General features: G+C 48.8%; 1 protein-coding gene across 5 annotated transcripts in view; it reads left to right on the top strand.

The window, feature by feature from the left end:
• The first annotated feature begins 3,498 nt into the window (after positions 1-3,498).
• Positions 3,499-22,161, top strand: part of BMAL1 (basic helix-loop-helix ARNT like 1) — a 107,112-nt gene continuing 88,449 nt past the window's right edge. For 3 of the 5 annotated variants that reach the window (XM_058663354.1, XM_058663355.1, XM_058663350.1), the window contains exon 1: positions 3,500-3,662. The gene's annotated coding sequence lies outside the window, so the exon portion shown is untranslated. Of the gene's footprint in view, positions 3,663-18,938; positions 19,011-22,161 lie in introns of those variants that run through there. The other 2 variants (XM_058663357.1, XM_058663353.1) reach the window with 2 other exon arrangements.

Here is a 22,161-nt window from a genome sequence, read left to right as displayed (position 1 = left end):
TTGCATCTGAAGGTTTTATGTTATATTAATTTATCCTCAGTAACCTTATCTATAAAACTAGGAGTGATGATCTAATGGATAGCAGTGGTACATAAAATGTACTGATTTTTTTTTTAAAATGCCAGGCCATGTCCTGAAAGTTCCCCATCTGTTATCCCATGCAACTCACATAAAAACCCCATGTAATAGACTATTGATAACCCTCATTTTATGGAAAAGAAAACCAAGGTACAAAGACTAAATAATTTGACCCCGATGACCCAGCAGCAAATGTAGAGAGGGTGGATGTCAGTTGGCAGAATTAATGTGAGGGTTGTATTAAAGACAGTGAAAGTAGCTGGTATACAGTCAAGACTGGATGGATGTTCTCTTCTTTCTATGATTCTATTCTCGGTAAGTCAACTTTAGGTTGAGAATAGTACTTTGGCCTGAGCAGTGATTACAGCATCGACCATTTAGCACTGTGGAAAGCAGAAAATAAAAGGCAAAAGTAGCTACCGGTAGGAGATGGGAATGTTGGGGATCACCTATAGGCAGGTGCAGTCAGACATGAAGAACAAGCACATGTGAGAAGAGATGGTTGTTTTACCACTTACGGTAGGAAAAGTCAGGGTGACAGCTATTCAAAGAAGACCACCAAGGCCCAAGCACAGAAGAGCAGAATCCTAACAGTGCCTCTTCCAGCCCCATCCCCTACAGGGTCATTGGCTTGTTCCTTCAGCACTTTTTGTGTCAGGACACTCTACTTGCCAAGGCAGTAGAGGCTGTAGTTTCCAGAACATTCTTTATATTCATTCCTTCTAGAGTGTCTACTCACAGGGCCTCCTTCTATTCCTTAGGGCCTGGAAGAACAAGTCTTGCTTCTGTTCTGTTTGACAGCTTTTCAAATAGATGAAGATAGTTACCTTGCATCCCTGGGGGCAAAAGCCTGTGCTGCCTTTGTTCTTTGCTAAGATGACAGAGTTGGGCATCTCTTTACATCCTGGTACCTCTCTTCATGTACGTAGGTTTTTCCTCTGTGCTAAGTCTTAATTGTAGACATGGGTCCTGCGCAACATGGAATGACACAATAGCCTTGCTTTCTATGCCAGACTTGTATGCACACAGCACAAGACAGCAATCATTTATTTAGAGAGCCACAATTCACTATGAACCCTTGTCTCACCTATAGCTGTTCACATCACTACAGCCTCAGCTTGCCTTGGTGCAGCTGCTTTCCCAGCGCGGGACCGACAGTGATCCCAGTGGGAGTTGGCCTATTACTTCCTCGGTGAATCTGGCTCATGCTGTGTATGGGTGTCTCTTCTCCTCCTGGCCTTGTGTCATCTGGAAACAGCAGGTTGGACCTCTGTGCTTTCATTTAGGATACTGCTGAGTGTCCCAAAGTCTCAACCTGGGTAGCCTAGGCCTCTGCCATCTCGATGGTAACTGATGGTGTGGAGGTTTGAAATTAACCATCACCATCATCATCATCCGGCTTGAATTATGGTACTGTCACCTGCCATATGAACTTAGACCAACTAGTTAAATTCTGAGTTAGTGGGCCCAGTATGGCAGCCTAGTGGCTAAAGTCCTTGCCTTGCACGTGCTGGGATCCCATATGGGCACCAGTTCATATCCTGGCTGCTGCTCTTCCCATTCAGCTCCCTGCTTGTGGCCTGGGAAAACAGTCGAGTATGGCCCAAGGCCTGGGGATCCTGTACCCATATGGGAGGCCTGGAAGAGGCTCCTGACTTCGAATCATCTAAGCTGTGACCACTGCGAACCAGCGGATGGAAGATCTTTCTTTCTGTCTCTCCTCCTCTGTAAATCTGCCTTTCCAATAAAAATCTTAAAAGAAAAATTCTGGGTTTGCTTCCTCAGGTGTGATAAGGTGATTAGAGCTTGCTCCCAGGGTGGTTGTGAGGAATAAGATGGCAAATACAAGGAAAGCATTCAGCACAATGCCTGGCACGTAGTAGGTGACACTAACAGATTCTTTCCAGCATTCCTTTTAGCTAACCCGAACACATTTTTCAGCAACTTTAGTTTATGGCTACCTAACTAGTTAATTAGCCCAACTAATTATACTAGCCTTTTTATACTAAAAACCTTGTTGATTTTTCTCTTGTCCACAGGACCTTGCTAAGGTTCCCTTTCCATAGTGTGGTCTTACAAAGCCAATAGCCATCAACTCCACCCACATGTAAGATCAGGAAAAGCACTAAGCTGCCAATGAAGTCGGTTGACCTTAGACAGTCTGCATTTAATCTGCAAGGACTTGGACGAACGCCCTGTGCCTAGCCTTGAGCTGGGGATGGGTAATGGATTGACAAGGGCTAAGAAGCAAAGACTGTGTTCCAGGAACTTCCAAGGCTGGCGATCCAGAATCAGAGGGAGCTCGACCAGGCCACAGAATTGGGTGAAGTGACTGAGTTTCAGGTGTTCACGTCTTCAGACACTGACGGTGCACTTGCTGAGGGAGCCCCCTACCTGCCCACTAGGTGTTAAAGGGGCGCGGGGACTGTCCTTCTAAAGTTTAACATCAGCAAAGATCAGAGGTTTTTTGTGTCCTAAGCTCTCTCTGCTCTGCGCCTGCGATGCGGTAGTCTGTGCCCTCAGCACCCGAGCCGCCTGCTGTCATTGCGCCTGTGTGTCCCGTTACTGCTTGTTTCGCCCTGCCCACCTCCCTGAGCTCTTTGCAGCAGAGGCTGTGGCTGCTGGAACCGCGTTTGCCACGCAGTCGGTGGCCCCAAGACAGTTGTCGGGAGCAAAGGCATGAAAACGCCCCACGCTTCGGTTCTGCTTGTTGGAGAGAATGACAGCCCAAGTGGGACGCTTGGAGGTCAGGACGGAAAGAAGAGAAAGTGAGAATGCTCGCAGTCCTAGCAGGATAGAAAAGCCTTCCAGAAATATGAAAATTCCCCCTCTCCTACGGACTTTGGCAAACCAGGGTTTTTATAAAGGGAGGGTCTGGCGCTCTGCGTTCCTGACTGGCTTCCTAGATGGAGTTGGAGAGGGCGGCGAGCGACGACGTGCGGCGTTTCAGCCAGGCGGTCCAGGAGAAGAAGCGGGGCATGGGAAGGCTAAGGACCGGAGCCCCGGGACGTCGCGGGAGCAGAGCGCCGGCACCCGCCGCGGTCACCGCCGAGAGCCAGACCTGAGGGGAAGAGAGCGGCGTCCGGGCAGACGCGCGCATTGGGCCCGTCCTCGGGGCGTGCGCCCCTCCGCGCCAAGCGATTGGCGGCGGGCAAGCAGCAGGTAAATCCGCACCCGCCGGCCCGCCATTGGTCAGCGGCCACTCCAGCAGCCACACAACTGGCCGGCCGGCGGCCAAGTCGCGCGCCGATTGGTCGGAGGCGGCCGCCCCGGGGCCGGGGCTCCCTGCGGGCCGTCGGATTGGCTGGCGGGGAGAGGCAGGTATCCGGGCTCCGCGGCTCCTCCATTGGTGGGCGGGGAAGGGGGGTTGGGCACAGCGATTGGTGGGCGGGGGGCCGGGCCTGGGCCGGCGGGGAGCGGATTGGTCGGAAAGTAGGTTAGTGGTGCGACATTTAGGGAAGGCAGAAAGTAGGTCAGGGACGGAGGTGCCTGTTTACCCGCGCCGGACTCGCCGCCGCTGCCGCCGCCACCGCCGCCGCCGCCGCAGGAGCTGAGTGCGGGCGCCCGCGCTCCCGCGAGCCTCGGTGAGTGCCGGCCGCTGCGGCCAGCCGCGCGGGCCCCTGGCAGCCGTCGGGGCCGCGGCCGTTAGCGCCCGGGGCAGGCGAGGCGCCCCCGACACCGCCCCGGGGCGCAGCCCGGCCGCGGGGAACCCTGCCCGACGTGCCCGCTGCCGGCCTTAAAGGGCCCGTGCCCGCTCCCTGCCCCCACCCGGGCCAAGGGGAGGCTGCGCCTCTTAAAGGCGCCGCGCTCCTCCGCCCCCATCCTCCTTGCTGGCCGGGGCCAGGGTGGGCTGGGGTGCAGGAGGCGTCTCTCGAGGAACCGGGGAAGTGTCCGCTGCGGGATGGGGTGAGAGTCCCGTACCCACCCACCGCTTCACGGGCACAGCTACTTGGCGGGGGAGGGGGCAGCCAGCAGCCCCTTCGAGGGACTGCTCTGCCCTTTGGGAGCACCGGCTGGGTTGATGACAAGTTCCTAGATAGGGCCTTGGGAACAGCGGGGACGCCCTCCACCCCCAGGGGACCATCCTGGTCAGCTGCCCCCAAGGGCGTTGGGCAAACGATGCCGCTTCTATCCTTTCTCCCCGTTTCCACTTCCCTTTCGGAAGCTCGGGAGGTTGGGTGGGGGTGGGGAGGGCGTCTCCGCTGGACTTGGGGAGTCGGAGCCTGCCCGCCTCTTCAGCCCGGTCGCCTGCTGGAGCTGTCTGTGTTGTACCCAGGAATCCCCGGCCTGGTGTGGAGCTGATCGCAGCTTGTGAACTTTCCTTGGGCCTGTGGCATTCGTTTCCTGGGGGGCCCGGGAGGATGCGCCCATGGGTTTGCAGGTGTCGCCCGGCGTGGCCCTTTGAGTGCCTCTCACCGGCGCCCCGTTGGCGTGGGCCTGCCTGCCGAAGGAAGGCCGGGGAGCCCTGTGGAGGGGAGGCTGCAGCGAACGGGTTCAGGCTCCGGGCTTGACAGGTGTCAGGGAAGTGAAAGGTACCTGCTTGCTCCTGCCAGGGCTTACCTCCCAGAGAGCTCGGATTTGCTAGGAGGAGGGAATTCAGGGGTACAGATCACTGGGAGCCGGTGAGTGTCTCGAGAGCCGGACAGTGCGCAGTTGCCCGGCCGAGAGCCGACGCAGGGAGGAGGGGTGTGCAGAGGCGCGTGGGGGTCTGTGGCAAGGATGTGCGGCGGCAGCGGGGCACCACAGCCACCCCACCTCGCCCCTGCTCTGTCCCGGGTTATCTATCCTGATGCTTTGGCACTTTGGCGTTTGCTGGTCTCCGCTGCCTCCTCTTACATATAGCACTGTTCCTCAGCAAGGAATTAGTAGTCGAGTTTTCTCATCCAGCTTCCAGAAATCAGCTTTGGTATTTATGAAGCAGCCTTTCTGGCCGGTTACCCCTGTTTCTAAGATCTTCGTTTTTCAGAAAAACCCCTGAGAGCTGCTTGTGGGTGCGTTGCATTTCCTACAGGCTTGCTTGTCATCTGTCCTGCTGACACTTGCTGCTCTTCCCTTCCTCCTCCCTTTAATCTATTTTTACGTGACAAGTATTATTTTAATTCTAATGGTTCCATTGATATCAGAATCTGTCAATTTGGGTTGGTGGAGTTTTTAATTAATGTACCCTGTTGAATCATGAGCTTAAAATAATGAGTGCAGCTCCTGAAAACAGTGTTGAATAATCTCCTGCTCTCTGCTGCGTACAAGAGTTGAAAAAGAGAAACCACTGTTGTTACATTTGATTTTCATGCCAGTGAAATTCCAAAGTGTGTTTTGAAAAATACGAAATGTAACGTTTTCCTCTAGGCTTTGTTCTTGTCACAGTTTAGCAACAATTCTCTGAAACAGTTTGTTGAATCCGTTTAGAAGGCTTGGATGCTTCCTGGACAAGATTTAAATCTGTCTGTATTGGCTCAAGCTGGTGATCTAGGGCCATTTGGGTTTTGCCTTGGAGATATAGTCAGAGAATAATAACACTGATATGAAAGAATAGTTAAACTTGCACCTTAATCCCCATCCCTCAACCCTGGGCATTTAAAAGGCAAGAGAAAAGAAGAGGTGTGGCAGAAGAGCCCTGATGTGGGTTTGGGGAGCTGGACAATCGTGGCTGTAGCCCAGGCTTGGGTGCTGTTGCTGTGCCACCCAGGGCTAGTGGCTAAGCCTTTTCGGGTCCTGTCTGCCTGCCCTGGAAATTCAGACAGTTGGACCAGGTGACCCCACGCATTCCTTCTGCTCCCGAGTTCTGTTAGTCGCCAGCTATTTAGTGCGTCTGAATCCAGGTTGGTATTTACCTCCCAGGACCTCCAGCATGTCTGAGCCAAAGCCCTATTTTCACAGGAAAGTTAAGCAGATCAACAGATGGTGTTTGACAGGATCCATTTCGCATGATCTATCAAATGATGACTACTCATGCATTTATCTGCTATTTGCAGAAGAGGTTTGCACGCCGGAGGGCAGGGGAAAGAAGCGGCTGCGTTTTCGAATTGATCCCCCTTCCCACCAGCGCTCTCTGTGGAATCTGTTTACTGAAAGATGGGCAAGCACTGGTAGAAAGACACGGCTACCTGGGTGAAACCCAAGGCCATGTTAAAACGAGCTATTTAATGTTTCTCTGATGTAAGGGTTGCCGTCCATCTATGAATTTTTATTTGTGATTCCATTCTCACCTCTCACGGTGGTAGGAGAAAGCCCATGTGTAAGAAGCTGTTTCTGCCCCTTGTGTTATGATTACCGAAGATGATTGGCATCATGTTATCTAATATAGGCATTGGCAGGGGAGTGAAACTTCCTGTCGAGACCTGAAGTTTCAGCAGGGAGCTTGGAGATGCAGGCACAGCGGCAGGCCTGTGTGTCCCCTTTGGGACTTTTTCACCAGATACAGACTTGCTCAGGATGGTCACCCTGTTTTTTCCTTGCTCTCGTTGAGGCAGACACACTCGCTGGGGCTCCCGCCGCCTCCCTTCCTCTGTGGCATCCCTCTGTTTCCCGCTATCCCCTCCCCTCCTCTCAGTTTAGAAAAAGAAGTGGATCTCCTCCCACTCTCGTGCCCATTTCCTCCTCTTGGGTTTTCACTGTGGGCAAGACCCAGGACCTTGGTGGCTGTGTAGCCTCGGACAGGTGCTTTCCTCCTCTGAGCTGTAGGAACAGTGCCTGCCTCCCAGACTCTGGGTGTGGATTCAGGTTGCAGGTGCGTAATGGAGAATACCCGCTCGCGACACAGGAAGCTGCTGGTCCTCTTGCCACTTGCCACTGCCCCCTCCCTCCTGTTGTCAGAATATCCTTGAGCTGTCTGTCACCAGCCTCCCACCATCCCTGAGGATGCGCTGGATGGGGGAGGAAGAACCCTGCACCAGGCCGTCTCCATGTATCTGCAGCAGGCTCTCCCCAGTCTGTGTGTCTCCTTCCCTCCTGCCAGCCTCTCAGCTGTAGCCGTGTGCCTCCTCTCCTCCTGCAGCTCCTTACCTCTTGCCCTCCAACTTCTGTCTCTCCGGCACCCTTCTTTAGATTACTCTAAGTTTTCTCCAAAGCCTTTCAAGTGCTGAACTTCAGGATGCCATCCGTAGTCCCAAATGTGCATTCTTGGCCCCTGTGGCAGCATTTACCTCACCCAGCTTTTCCCCTTCAAGTCCACCCTCTCTCATGCTGCACTCACGATTCTCCTGCAGCTCTTGAAGGGAGATGTCTGTCCTGGCCCCCTGCTGGCTGGCACACACCTTTCTCTTACCTGGGGGTTTTTAGTCCCAGGTTGTCCTGTTCCACCTACTCTGGTTGCCAGCAGGTCAGGACCGATAGCCAGTTTTGTGGCCTTGGAGTTTCAGGGTTGGAAACTTACTACATGTTCTCTTGTGTTGAGCTTTTCTTGTCACCCCGGAGCCTGTAGCCCTCCATTGCCCCAAGTTGCCTGGGGTGGAGAGCACAGATTCTAGAGCCAGAGTAGGCATCCTAACTGCTGAGTGTCAACTGTGGCCTGTGGTCCACTTGCCTTTGCTCCTTGCATCTTGAAAAGTAAGGACACGGGAGTCCCTCCCTCACAGAGTTATGCTGTGGCTTAAAAGAGTGAAAACACTGAAAAGAGAAACTGAAATCTGCTTACAGCACATAGCGGCTACTCATCGTGGTGTCACTTGTTGTCTTGCCCAGGCTCCTGGACCTTGTGTGTGGGACTCTCCATGCTGGCTTGTTCATCTGCCAGGACTTGTCCTGACTCCTGGACTATCTAGGACCACTGAAGTCCTGTCCATTCTTTGCACCTGCCCTTGGCTGACTGATCCTGTCTCTTCATTGTCACCAACCCCACCCCTTCTCTCCCCATCGTCACATGTCCAAATCCTTCTTTGCTTTTAAGAGCTAGCTCAGGTGCCTGCTCCTTGAGGAAGTACTATTTCTTGTTTGTTCTCCCCACACCTGGCGGCCGTGCCCCTGGGCCTCGGTCCAGTTCTGATTTTCTCTTTCCTGCTGTGTGCTCCTTGAGGGCATAGCACCTACTCAGGCCAAGCACTTTGGGAGGAGTTCATCTTGGCTTTTCCCAAATGCTAGGCACAGAGAGCCATTGGGATGTCCTTGTCCAGTGCCCATGTCAGTCAGGGGCTTGAGAAGGAGAGAGAGGATGGACATCTAGGAAATGAGCAGCTGAAGGGAAGAGAGGTGTGTGCTGTTGGGAGGGAGGGTGGACAAGGGGGAGGAGGGAAGCAGTAGGAGTGTGTGTGGCCTGTGGCTGTGAGCGTGGAAGCAGGGTTTGAGCTGGGCCTTAACCTCGGGAGAGGTGAGCTTTGATAAGCTTCAGAAATCTTTGCTTCAGAGGAACGTTGAGTGCTGGCGTAGAAGAGAGCATGACTTTCGCTTGAGGACATGCTGTCCTTTTGAATAGTCTAAACTCCATGTGTACCCTGCCTGGTTCAAGGAGGAAACGGATGGCCTGCCTAACTTCATATTCTGGTTAATGTCATAACCACTGGGTTTTGTGGATACTTAGACACAGCAAAACACTTACATGTGTTCATAACTCCAACAGCTGTTTGAAATGTGTGACCTGGGCAGGCTGGCTAGCTTCTTCGAGTCGGGTGGACTTCGTCTGCAGAATGGGCCCAATAATTCTGGTGACAATTTCCGCTAATACATATTTAGTGTTTTTCCCTGTGTCAGAAAATAAAAAATTAGTTACCTCAGGCTTATTAGCTGTAACTACCCCAGGAGGTAGGTTTTCTTAGTATCCTTGTTTTACAAGTGAACTAGTTTTGTAAACTGCCTGAGGTCAAAGAGCTGCCCTGGGGTGTGGCAAGATTTGTGCCCTGGGGCCTCCAGAGGCCACTGCCGTGCCAGACAGCAGGTGCCTGCTGACTGGAAGCCCTGTGGGACATCCTTGACTGTCTGGACGCTGCACTGGGGTTGGGAACTGGTCTTACTGGTGATAGACGGGTACTGGCACCTCTTGCTACAGCTGGACTGCTGCCCTCTGCCAATGTATGCGACGTGGTACCGCCCCTGTGGATGATTCCCTGTTAGTAGCTACAGGGGCTTGGGAGCTGCTTGTCACAAACTGTCATGCATGTCTGTCTCTCTTGCCCTTCTGTGGCTTTGCCCTGAGATCAGCCCCATGTGACTCCCAGAAGGAGTTGCTCCCGTGGAAGCTGGCTGCAGAGGAGGCCTTCGCAAGGCCTCTCCCAGTGGTCCTCCACTCCCCTGCTCCTCACTTGCAAAGACTGGAAGTACACCCCAAGCCTGTGTGTGTGTGTGTGTGTGTGCGCGCGCACGGGTGCATGTGTGTATGGATATCTTTAATGCCAGTTATTCCACAAACCCATTTGGATAGTAAGAGAAACGTTGTATGTCAAGAACCTGTTACATAAAAATGTGTTATATAATGTTCAAATATATACTGCACAGTGAAATTAGATGCCACTTCTTTTTTTGCTCTAAGAATGAAAAGGTAATGAATTCTGGCTATACTGCATGCGTTTAATTTGATTTGGAGAATGTAGAGAGCCACACTCTGCCCTCAGAGCCCTCCTGTGGACCCCGTGGTCCTCCTTGTAGGGAATCTGCCACAGTAGGCGGTCCTATCACGGAAGCTTTGGGTTCCTCTGAGACATGCCTTGGGATCTTGTTCACTTACCCTTCTGTCATGGCCTCACTGTGGAAAGAAGCTCTTTGGCCCCGTGCTTGGACCACGAAGGTCACCTTAGGGTCACCAACTTTCCACGCTACTCCGTGCTTGTTTTGATTCTTCCCACTCAGTGTGGCCAGCCCTGCCTGCTGAGAGTAGCCCTGCCGGTGGTGGCCTGCTGGTGACACCCCTCTGGCCCAGTCTCCAGGCTTCTCCAGAGTCTGCCCTACTCTTTGTTTCTAGTCCTGCCTCTGCCCTCCCCACCAGGCCTGCCCACAACTTGCATTCCCAGACACAGCCCCACGCCTCAAGTTCAGTTCTGCTTGTCACCCCCAGACCCCGCCCCCCAGCCATGTTTTCTCTCTGGCTGTCCTTGGCTCAGGTTGTGTCCTTGACCCAAGATTCCTCTTCCTTGTGTCTGTGCCTTAAATGCCATTTTTTGTGACATCTCCTCAGATGACATTTTCACCTTTTTTCTTGTGCTCTTTACAAAGAAAACAAAACAATAACAGAACAAACTTTTGATTGCTAACCATTCGTTCAGAAGCAGTGACAGTTCAAAATCAGTCAGTTGCTGTCTCTTATCTTCAGGTGTCCCATGTGGGTCCAGGGCTGCACTGCTCTGTCCTCCCAGGCAGGGAGCTAGATCAGAAGTAGAAAAGCCAGAACTCAAGCTGGCGTCCATTTGGGTTGCCAGCACCACCCTTACCTACTAGCCTCAGCGCTGGCCCCGCAGTCCTCTCATTTCTTAGTTGTTTCTTGGTTACGTTGTCCTCACTACTCACCCCTGCCAGTTCTACTCATTTAGCCATGAAGCAGAGTCGATGGGATACCCACCATGTGCAGAGCACCGTTCTAGGCACGGTGGCTGTGGCAGCACACAGAGGAAAAAGAGGCAGACAGCCAGTCAGCACAGTTGTTAACTTGATTCTGCCAGTGCTAGGAAAAAACTCGGAGTAAAACAGTAGTGATGATGAATGGTGACAAGATGGCACTCTAACTGGTGATCAGGGAAGACCTCTCAGAGGAGGTGACATTTGAGATCAGCTCTGGAACAATTTGGGGGAAGAATTCTAGGACGAAGGGACAGCAGGTGCCAAGGTCCTGAGGTTGGACGTGGCTTGATGTTCTTGAGAAAAGTAAAGGTGAGTGTAACTGAATTTTGAGTCCCTGTGTACACAGTTTTTTCCTTTTACCCTCCCTGTAACCATGAGCTCTGTGTTGACAAGGCCTTGTAAATACTTGCATATAAAAGCAGAGTGTTTACTTGGTGTATTATAAAAACAGTAGTTTACTGTGTGCTGATCAAAGGTTCTTAAAACACGATGCATTGTTTATGTGCATTGTTGTATATAAACAGATTATGAATTTGAAGCGTTTTCTCCTAAGTGCATTCCTAGTATGTGTCACCAACTAATGTTTTAATTGTGTTCAGTACAGAGCTATGGCCCTCAGAATTCTGTTGTGCATGCAGTAGCATCTTAAAAACAGGTTTTGCTCCGGAAGTTTATTTGCAAGGGTGTCTATAGGAACGTGGATAACATTCTTTCTATATAAAAAATGAGCTGAAGAGCAAGTCTACGAAAGCCAATTAGTGGCATTAATTATGCCTCATGTTGCTAGTGTGCTCCGCACCGCCCCCCCCCCCCGCCCCCGCACATCTATACCGTAGCACAGGCCACTTGGTGGTTAGCATGAGTGGGATCTGTGTGCCTCAGCCACTTTTCTTTTCCCTGTTCATCAGTAAGTGCCTTATAGTCAGTTTTTTACCTTTAAGGCACTAAGATTTGGTTTCAGTTGTTGTAGATGAGATAGCCGAGCAGAAAGTGGGGTGGTGCCTGGCGTGGCGAGGGGAGAGTCCCCTGTTGTGGTTTTGGCCCAGGCCCTGATTCACTAAGGAACCTGTGAGTAAAGTCGACTTGGTTGAACTTTGACTCCACAGGCCCTTCTGGACCATAAAGTCTCACATCTTCTCACCATAACTGGAAAATATACTTCATTGTTCAAACCTGCCCTCACATGGCCTCTCATTTGTTCTTGAAAAAGTCTGTGACATGCAGATAATGAGGAAGTTCCTGTGTATAGTGCTCAACAGTTGTGCTTTCAGTACCAACCCTGATTTTGATCTGCTATCTTTCTTGATGAGTTGAAAGAAATTTTGTCCTAGAACTTTTGGTCCAGATAAGATTCTCTGTTCTTGGCCAACTTATCTTCCGTACAATTATGAAAATCAGTTTTTTATTTTTCTTTTTAACTCTTAAGGATAAAAATGGCGACTGTGGTTTGTTTGCTTATGAAATATACTTCTAAGTGTCCTTAGGGAATGGAATGAGTTTGCAGGAGAGAGCAGAGCTGAAAGAGTGTGGGATCAAAAACAACTTTAAATGTTAAATGCAAAGCTATTTTCAGTATCCTGCTGGAGGAAAAAAAAAATTTTTTTTCAAGGCTTTAGAAGACAGAAGAAGTTTCTGCTAGAAACAGAAAGCAGCCCAAGGTTTTGCAGTAGTGAAAACTCCCTGATCCTGTAGCCAGCTGCCCAGCTTCGAGCTTTGTTGTGGGCATCGTGAGCCACCTTTGCCATTGAGAAGCTTGCTACTTAAATGACATTAGTGGCTGGCAGTTGAACCGGCTTAGAAGGCGAGAGCTCCACTGCACACGTCCCTAGTGGAAGCTACAGCATGAGATGCCTTGCTGGAAATGATGACACTCTCTGAACTGCCTCTAGGTGGGCACTAGTGAATGGGATGCTCCTTTCTCTCCCTTTCAGTTGAAGACACATCAAGGGGTTGGTGTGAGAAGTTGTAGCGTTGTGGGTTTCACTTTGGAGTGAGAGGGTGGCATTATTCCAAGCTTTTCTCCGTAATTACTGATAAGTGGGCAGGGATGTGTTCTCTGCCATATTCCAAGAGTGCCTGTCCAGAGTAGCCCCTCCATCCACAACTGTTTGCTTTTCTAGAGAGTGAATTCAGTTTTGGGAGAAACAAACTCTCCCTTCACCTGCTGACAGTAGAAGCCTGTGGACTTAGCCTTGTAATTTGGATTTTTGCTTAACATTTCCTTTTGGCAGACGTGTTTTTCTTGTGTTACTAGTTGTTAGATACTGGTGCCTTTAATGATGATGATGATGATGAGTTGACTGGCCGTGGCTGCCCCTGCCCTGCTGATATTCATCTTTTTGTTATCTTTAATTGGCTCCAAAGTACAGCAAATTAATAACTAACCCACATCAGCTAAAAGGAAACTTATTGCCCAAACTTATTTATTTGGGCATAGGTGGTACACATTTATTTATTCACTAAACAAATATGTGAAGGGCTGTATGCTAGGCATTGTACCAGTCTTTGATGAGCAGAAATAAGTGTGACCAGCTATGCCAGACCTAGAAGAACATAAATATAAGGGTACTTCAAAAAAGTTGACTGGAAAATACTAGAATTAAAAGATAATTTTATGCAATAAGGCTTTGGAATCCATGCATATTCATTGATGTGACCAAGGACCTGCAGCTCCATCTACATAGAGAAGATAATCCCAGGCTTTAAGTGATGCCAATGTGAAATGCCTTGCTGGGAGTGATGGGATCTGCATGATAAATGGTATAGGAATTGAGAGAGCAGGGAAATCATTGTATTATAGATGAGTAGGTCAGGTTTCATCCAGACCTTCAAGGATGGGTAGGATTGAGGTTCACGGGCAAGGAAAGGATGGGTACCTCCTACAGGTGGATGGGTGGGAACCAATAATTACATTTTTCGGTTGTAATATTTATTTGAAAGGTGGGAAGAGAGATCTTCCATCTGCTGGTTCACTCTCCAAATATCAACAAATGAACAGAACTGATTGGGGCTGAAGCCAGGAGCCTGGTGCTCTGTCAGGGTCTGCCATGTATGTGGATGGCAGGGCCCCAAGGAGTTGGGTCATCCTCCCCTGCTTTCCTAGGCATATTAACAGGAAACTAGATCAGTAGTGGAACAGATGAGGCTTGAGTTGGTGCCTCAATAGGAGATTTTGGTGCTACAAACAGCAACTTAGCCTGTTGTGTTACAATGCTGGTCCAGCAAAATCATAGTTAAAACAGAGATAGGGATGACCAGATTGCCTTCAGGAATACAGACGTACCTGGAATGGTGAGTTTTTCAATATGGGGAGAATATATTTGGAAGATTGTTCAAGGCCCAGCCCAAAGCCTTCCATTTCCGATGGTAATAATGGCATATGTATATTTAAATACAAAGACCTGCATTTTCTAGCGAGAGCACCTGCCTTCTGGCAGTCAGATAATCGTGTGTGTGTGTGTGTGTGTGTGTGTGTCTCAATCTAAAATACCTTTAATATTTCACATGTATTATTTAATTCTTATAAACTCCCTATTACTGGGCCCGGCGCCATGCCCTAGCAGCTAAAGTCCTCGCCTTGAACGTGCCGGAATCCCATATGGGCGCTGGTTCTCATCCCGGCAGCTCCACTTCCCATCCAGCTCCCTGCTTGTGGCCTGGGAAAGCAGTCGAGGATGGCCCAAAGCCTTGGGACCCTGCACCTGCGTGGGAAACCCGGAAGAGGTTCCAGGTTCCCGGCTTCGGATCGGCGTGCACCGGCCCGTTGCGGCTCACTTGGGGAGTGAATCATCGGATGGAAGATCTTCCCCTCTGTCTCTCCTCCGCTCTGTATATCTGACTTTGTAATAAAAATAAATAAATAAATAAATAAACTCCCTATTACTGTATCTATTTTAGAAATGAAGAAATTGAGGCAGAAAATGATCCTGGAATATGGCCAATGAATGGGTAGATTGAGACAAAACAAACAGACAAAATAACCAGCCAGGAAGGCAGATTGGACATTTTGGGGGTTTTTTGAATTGTGAGCTGAAAGCTGGGAATGCTGTCTTTAGCCCATCTCTTCATTTTATAGTTGAGGAAACTCTGAAGGGTTAGATGGTAAGGGAAAGATTACTAAGCAAAGGAGAGCCAAGTAGTAGACAACTCCTGAAATTCCTTGGTGATGATTATGGTTTTAGGGATGTGAAGTAGTTTCTCCCCAAAGAATTAATGCAGTAAGTGTTCAGGTGGTTTGAATCAAAGAGGGACTATGAATGCAGCAGAGACGTGATGGGAAACCACGAGATGATTCGAAGCAGAGAGTGAGAGGAAGTCCGAAGTGGAAATTAATTGTCAATTATGCTAATGGATATAGCCATTGGTCACCTTTAGCTTTCCAGAATGTGTAAGTGGATTTCGAGTGTTTGAATCTGCACTGTCCTCTGACTGAGATACTAATAATGCCATTATGGAAGCTGAATGTTTAAAAAGCAAATACCTGTGTTTTCTAGGAAGACCACCTGCATTCTAGGAGTCAGATAACCTGCATTCTAGGCTGTTGCATTGCTTAGTCACAGTACAGTCTAAGCCAATTCCTTATCTGTGGAACAGGTGTAATAATTCTTGTCCAGCCCCTTACTGTGCGAGTCTGATGCTTGAGTGAGATGAGCAGAGAACAAGGCTTTTGAAGCTGTGACCTTGCTCCCAGGCTGTGGGGGGCAGCAGCACAGCTTTAATAGTGATAGCAGCCTGGCCTTTACAGGAATAGCCCGGAAGGGTCAGGAGGAAGTTAGTTCCTTTACCTCCAAGTCAGGATTAGAGATGTGGCGCTGTCCACCAGATGGGTGCTGACAGGCACCAGTTTGCTGCGTAAAGCTGTGTTTTAAAGATGATGCGTTTTGGGCTTGGCAGCGTGGCCTAGTGGCTAAGGTCCTCGCCTCGATCCCATATGGCTGCTGGTTCTAATCCCTGCAGCTCCACTTCCTCTCTATCTCTCCTCCTCTCAGTATATCTGACTTTGCAATAAAAATAAAATAAATCTTAAAAAAAAAAAAAAAAAAAAAAAAAAAGATGATGCGTTTTGCCCCTGGAGATGGGAAGTCTGGAGTCTGCGCATGGGTGGGAGGGCTAAGCACAGATTCCCACGTGAATATTTTCCTCCTGTATGGGCATACGGTGATGGGCAGCTGTGAACCAGAAAAACAGGTGTCAAGCGTCCAGCCAGCTGGCCAGTCTGGTGTTTTTGGATGGTTCACCTATCCTGAGGCATTAGGCAGAAATCCAGCAGCGCCTTGATTAGCCTAGAGGATTAATGGGTGAGCTAGCATGCTGTCCAGGTTACAAAGCCTGTAGCAGAGCCCAGAGTGGAGAGCTGCCAAATCTTTATTTCTGTCAACATTACATACGTATTTGTTATTATCATTAATAGCAGTACCCAGTCTATCATTAATAGCAGTACCCAGTCTTTCACTGTTGACCATATGCAAAGAGCTGTGCTTAGTGCATTCTTGCTTTCTTTTGCTGAATCCCCACAGTCTCCTCTTTCAGTTAGGGAGCCTGGGACTCAGATCATATACTGTAAGTAGAAAAGCCTTGGTTCAAACCTGGTACGGTTTTGCTCCAGAGCGTGCACTTGAAACTGCTGCAGTCTCCCTCCTGCATTTCCTGCACCCCACATGCTTCCATGTTGCTGGTTTTGACCGCTCAGTACGTCTTTGGAATGCATTTCTGGTTGAGTGACGCATGTCCATGGAGTGGCCTCTGCTTGCTGCAGCTCTTTCTCCCTCACAACCGTCACTGACATTCTTGCCAGCTGCTCTGCCGCTAGTGAGCAAATAGATGCCTATGATGAATGCAAAAGAAAGACTAACTCTTGTGAGCTAATGCATGTGGGGAGATTTAAAAGTCAGCAGAAGAGACTGTTCCAGGTCAGATTTTCTGAGTGACTGAGTAGCTTATCATCTGCTCAAAGTTTGCATGATAATGCTTGACAGGGTCTCCTGGCCAAAAGCCTTTCCAAGGGCTCAAGATCCTGATGAGCATACTACTGACTGTCATTGTGTGATGTGTGAAGTGGGTTCTATATACGTGATTTCTTCTTTAGACTTCACCCCCCTATGAGACAGGTATTAGGACATCTCCTTTTTGTGAGTGGGGAAACAGCCCAGAAAATTAAGCAAATCTTCAAGGTTCTGGTGGCAGAGCTAAGTGGTAAATGTTACTTTTCTGACTTTTTGCCCAAATTTCCTCATTGTTCTTCCCATTGATGGTGTTCATACAGGTTCTGATTCACTGTCTTTGCAAGTTCACAGGAATTATTGAAGTCAAACACTCTATTTTCTACCCTGTTACTAAATCAGAGTACATGCTAAATACTGTAATTGTAGAGTGCTAAATCAAGTTATGTTGAGTTTAATTGACCTGCATTGATTTTGGTACAGAATACACATGTACATGGATTCCAGAAAGTTCATGGAAAATGCATGGTGCACAAGATAGCTTGGGGTCTCTGCATAAATACCCCCTATCTGGTGACCAGTGATGCTGGAGGTAGCACATCCCAGTCCTACTCAGAAATTAGTAAGCAGTTATCTTTATATGATCAAATAAATATTTGGTTCTATTTTTCAGAAGCTTTGAGTATGCTTGTATCTTTTGTGGTATCATGTTGGTCACACAGCCCTTTCAGCTTTATAAATCCCAAGATTTTAGTAGGTGATAAACCATGAAGTGTATTTAATTTCTTTTAAAAAGTTGACCATTGAGTTCTTGGCCAAGAACACAAGCTCCTATTACAATACCGTTTCCATGGAGACACCAGTCTTGACTCCCATCGTTTCTACTCTCAGTGCCTTTTCTGGGAATAGAACAAACTGCTGACAGAGGAGGACTGATTGTGGTTGTCACCTAGGGCTGTTGACTGTAGGAGGCTCATTTTCTCTTCTGGATTCTCTGTTTTGTTTTTCCTTTTTTTCCCGTGACCCAAACAATTGTGTTTGAGATTCTGGGGTTTTCAGTTTTAAAAAGTTTTCTGTGAAATCAAATTGAGTAGAACACTTTCTCACATGGTTTTTGAACATAGGCTTTATTGCTTTTAATTGGTAGCCAGCACTTTGCTAGAAGGATGTAGAACTGGTCTTGTTCAAACTTCTTGTGTTACCTGGAATTCAGGACAACAACTTGCTCTGGTAATATGCCCAGCAGGCACAGCAACTGCAACAAGGTACAGTTGGGTTGCTTGTTCTGTCCTTTGCCAGTCCAGAAGGGATGCTGGTTCAGATCTGGCATCTCCGACCTATGGCTTCCCCTGGATGGCTGAAAGGAACTACTTTAGTTTGCCATTTCCTTGGGGGAAGGAGAGGGAGATGTACTCTCAGTCAGCTTAAGACCTGGAAGAGGCGCATTCTGTTTTACCAGGAGCCAACACTTAGTTGTGTGGTTACCTATAGCTGCACAGGTGACTGGGGAATATCTTTAATTGGGAAGCCACAAATCCTGCAAAAATCTGATTTAAGGGGTAGAAGAAAGAACGAATGTTGGCAGAAGTAAACAGTCTGCTCCATTGTGGTGGCAAATAAGAGGTGTGCAAGTGGAGTTTAAAGCCGGTGCCAGCACAGCTGGGAAGATGCCTGAGTCAAGAATCAGGATGAGGCTGACCCATAGAAACCAGGACCTGCACAGCCACCAGGAGATCGGGACAGCTCACTGCTCAGGTCCCAAGAAGTCAGGGAGCACTCAGGTGCTGTGGGGAGTGTGCATAACCCCAATGCCAAGGAGCTGTCATTAAGAGGAAATTCACCAGCGTGAGTTGCGCAGTAGAAAGAGCCCTAGACCAGGAATTGGAAGACCCAGGTTTGAGTCCAGCCCTATCACTTCATAACCTGGGGCAAAAATACTCAAACAATTGTTGGTTTCATCATCTAGAAAATGCGAATTGCAGTGGTGGCCTTCTCTGCCTCCCAGGCTTAGTGTGCGGCTAATGGATGGGGAAATATTCTGCAAACTACAGCTCCATGGAAACGGGCTCCGTGGCTCTGCTATTCAGCCTGTGTTCCCAGCTCCCAGCCCAGTGCCTGGCTGAGGTATATTGGTTGAATGAAATAGTACAAGAGGGAGAAGAAAAAAAAAAACAAAACAACCAAAAGCATGGTATCAAGATTTTCATCCCAAGCAGAAAGGTTCTGCTATATACTGGTCAAGATCTCGGGTCAACAGGTAAACCCAGGCATCCAGTGAGGACGGGGGCGGTTGGCAGGGCAGCAGCTCCTGCCTGGGAAACACAGAACGCCTAATAGGTTCTTGGTGTGGTCATTTAAGCAAATGTGTAGGTGACACGATGCAACAAAGCAGGAGGCAGAGTCTGTGGATGGGAACTAATCATGTTGAAATGAATGGGATCCCAGGAAGAGTGACAGATAAAGACTTCCTAACACCACCACAGCATGATTTCTTCCAAATCATGAGATGGCACTGTAAGATTTTATTTATTTATTTGGAGAAAAGTGTGGTTTGTTTAAGGAAATATTTATTGAAAAAAAGTGTGATGTAGGTAGGGGGATGTAAAAACAAGCTTGATTCTTCTGTCACATGGGCCGTTTCTATTTTAACTGTAGATGTTTCCCGCTGCTTGTGGTGGGGGAAATGGGAGGAATGGAATAATCAGTTTGCTGTGGTTTTTTAAACTTCATGCAGAATTTCTATTATTCATTTTTTTTTGCAAAGACTTATTTTCTCTTTATTGGAAAGTCAGATATACAGAGAAGAGGAGAGACAGAGAGGAAGATCTTCCATCAGATGATTCACTCCTCAAGTGGCTGCAGTGACCGAAGCTGAGCCAATATGAAGCTAGGAGCCAGGAACTTCTTCTGGGTCTCCCATGCGGGTGCAGGGTCCCAAGGCTTTGGGCCATCCTCGACTGCTTTCTGAGGCCACAAGTAGGGAGCTGGATGGGAAGCGGGGCTGCCACGATTAGAACCAGCACCCATATGGGATCCTGGCACATGCAAAGCGAGGACTTTAACCACTAGGCTACTGCGCTGGGCTCCAGTTTGTTATTTATTATTATTATTTAATTATTTGAAAGGAAGAGTTAGAGAGGGAGAGACAGACCTCACCCCCAAATGGCTGTAACAGCAGAGCTGGGCAGGTCCTAAGCCAGGAGCCTCTTCTGGGTCTTCCACATGGGTGCAGGAGTGCAAGGACTTGGATCACCTGCTGCTGCTTTCCCAGGCACAGTAGTGAGGAGCTGGATTGGAAATGGAGGAGCCAGAACGGTAACCAGAGTCCATATGGGGTGCTGTTATGCCACAACATTGATCCCTCATTTTGCTATTTAATCTTTAAAGGTGAATGTCTTTTCTTGGAACTCTTGAAGTAGTCCACTTTCTTGGTGTGCTTTTAGATCAGCTTTACTAGAAAGAAAGCAGGGATTGAAATCATATGCCCTGTGTGCCCTCAAGTCTTAATCTCCCTCATAGAAGGGGGAATACCCTCAGATACTCACAGTGGTTTTCAGTTGTTGCATTAGAGGTGATTTTTATTCTCAGCTCCTTCTCTGTGGTTTCCTATTTTTTAGTCATGAGTAGGTATATTTCTGTAATCATTAAGAGGCAATCAGAAATTAGTCCCACAAATCAATATTCTTGAGCCAAATCGGAAATTGATTATTTTGGTGGCTTGGCTTGGGCTGTTAACCTCTCCCACTGTCTCAGCCCTATCTAGATTCTTTCTTCTGGAAACCAACAAGCTGTGGGTTACAATAGATTAGGAAAGATGGCCCAGTGCTCCCTCCGGGTCCTGGACTAGCCTTGATTACTTACGGAGTGACTTTTGTAGCTTTCCTGTTTGACGGCTGTCTCCTCCTTCCTTGTTCCTTTGTACCTTTATCATGTGCACCCCAGGGCTGCTGCCTCTGTCCTGGGGTTGGATGCCTCTGCCCTTGGCTCTCTCAGGCCCCTTCCATTTCTGATGTTCCCTTTCCTATTTATGACTTTGCAGAGTTGGCTGAAGCTTCTACTCCCTCATTTTTGCAGACTGAAGAGTACCCTGTGAGCCTTCTCTCCCTCTCCTGCCTCCCTTCGGTCACTGCTCCTTGAGTGGCCAGAGTGGTGCTCCTGGGCCTGGGTGAAGAGGAGAGGTCAGACCTGCAGGGAAGGGTTAGCAGCACAGAGCTGGCTGCAGAGCCTGGGAGAAAGCGCCTGGAAAGCGACCTCTCCAAGGACAGGTTGGATGTGGTTCTTGAAGATGAGCATGCGGTGCTTGAGCCTGTGTGTTCCTCTGCTGAGACGGGTGATAAGGCAGGCAGCCTGTGTTCCAGACACTGGCTGGGGGTGCAGTGCTGAGCCAGGCGGACCCGACCTTGACACTCATGGAACTTTTCTTCTAGCAGGAGAGAGAGGTGATTAACAGGGAAATCCATGAGAAAGAAACTACGGACTTAATGGCCCCTGAGATGGTGACAAAGTTTCTGTGCAGTGGAGCAAGAGGTTCTGAACCGAGCTGAAAGCCCAGGTGTACCTGAATCAAGACCTAGGTCTTCTGCATCCTTTGGACCTTCTGGTGTGGAAGAATGCATGCAATGCTCTTGGGAAGGCTTAGCTGCTTCCATTTAGTTGGCCTGTTGTGAATCAGGGCCTGGAGATGGAGAATCAGCACTGAGGGCAAGAGCTCGCGGCCAGCTTTTGTGGCCACTCCACTGCCTGTGTCTGCACCACCTCAGTGCATTGCTGTCTTTTCTGCAGAGTGATGAGCTGATTCACACATGAGCATGCAGCCGTGTAGGCTGTGGCTTGGTCTAAAGATGACCTTGTGGTTTTGCTCCTAGTATTTTCAAGTGTTGATGAGCTCAAAGTTCTCCGTGTCCCTCTAGCTCACCTTTTGGTATCTTCAGTGAACTTTTATCAGAGTGCCTGGGTTTGGTTCCCAGCTCTGACTCCCACATCCAGCTTTCTGCCAATACAAACCCTAAGAGGAAGCAGGTGATGGGATCCCTGCCATCTTGTGGGATACCTAGATTGAGTTCCTGGCCAGCCCAGCTCTGGTTACTCTGGGCATGTTGGGGGTCAGGGAGTGAGACAGGTTATCTCTGCCTCTGTACCTCTGCCTCTCCTACCTAACTGCTTCTCAAATACAACTATCTTTACACAATACTTCAAAAGGTTGATGGAAGATTAGAAGATTTATGGTTAGAAGATTAAAAGGTTTATGGAATTAGAAGATAAGTTTACTTTGGGGTGGGGGCTGTGGCATTGTGAGTTGAGCCTCTGCCTGCAGTGCTGGCATTGCATATGGATACCAGTTCAAGTCCCAGCTACACCAACTCTGATCCAACTCCTTGCTAATGAACATAAGGAAGCAGCAGAGAAGGGTCCAAGTACTTGAGCTCCTGTACCTATGTGGGAGACCTAAAAGAAACTCCTGGCTACAGACCAGCACAATTCCAGCTGTTGCAGCCATTTAGGGAATGAAACAGCAGATGCAAGATCATTTTCTCTCTCTCTCTCTGTCTCTGCTTCTCTAGCTGTAACTGCAAATAAAAATAAACCTCAAAAGATAAAGACACAAAAGAAGAAAAGTCTACTTCGGCACAGAAATTCTCATAGTCATAATGTATGTTTGCACGGC

The sequence above is a fragment of the Ochotona princeps genome, chromosome 4, assembly GCF_030435755.1.
Source record: "Ochotona princeps isolate mOchPri1 chromosome 4, mOchPri1.hap1, whole genome shotgun sequence".
Lineage (NCBI taxonomy): Eukaryota > Metazoa > Chordata > Mammalia > Lagomorpha > Ochotonidae > Ochotona > Ochotona princeps.
This window is presented reverse-complemented; position numbering and strand designations above follow the sequence as displayed.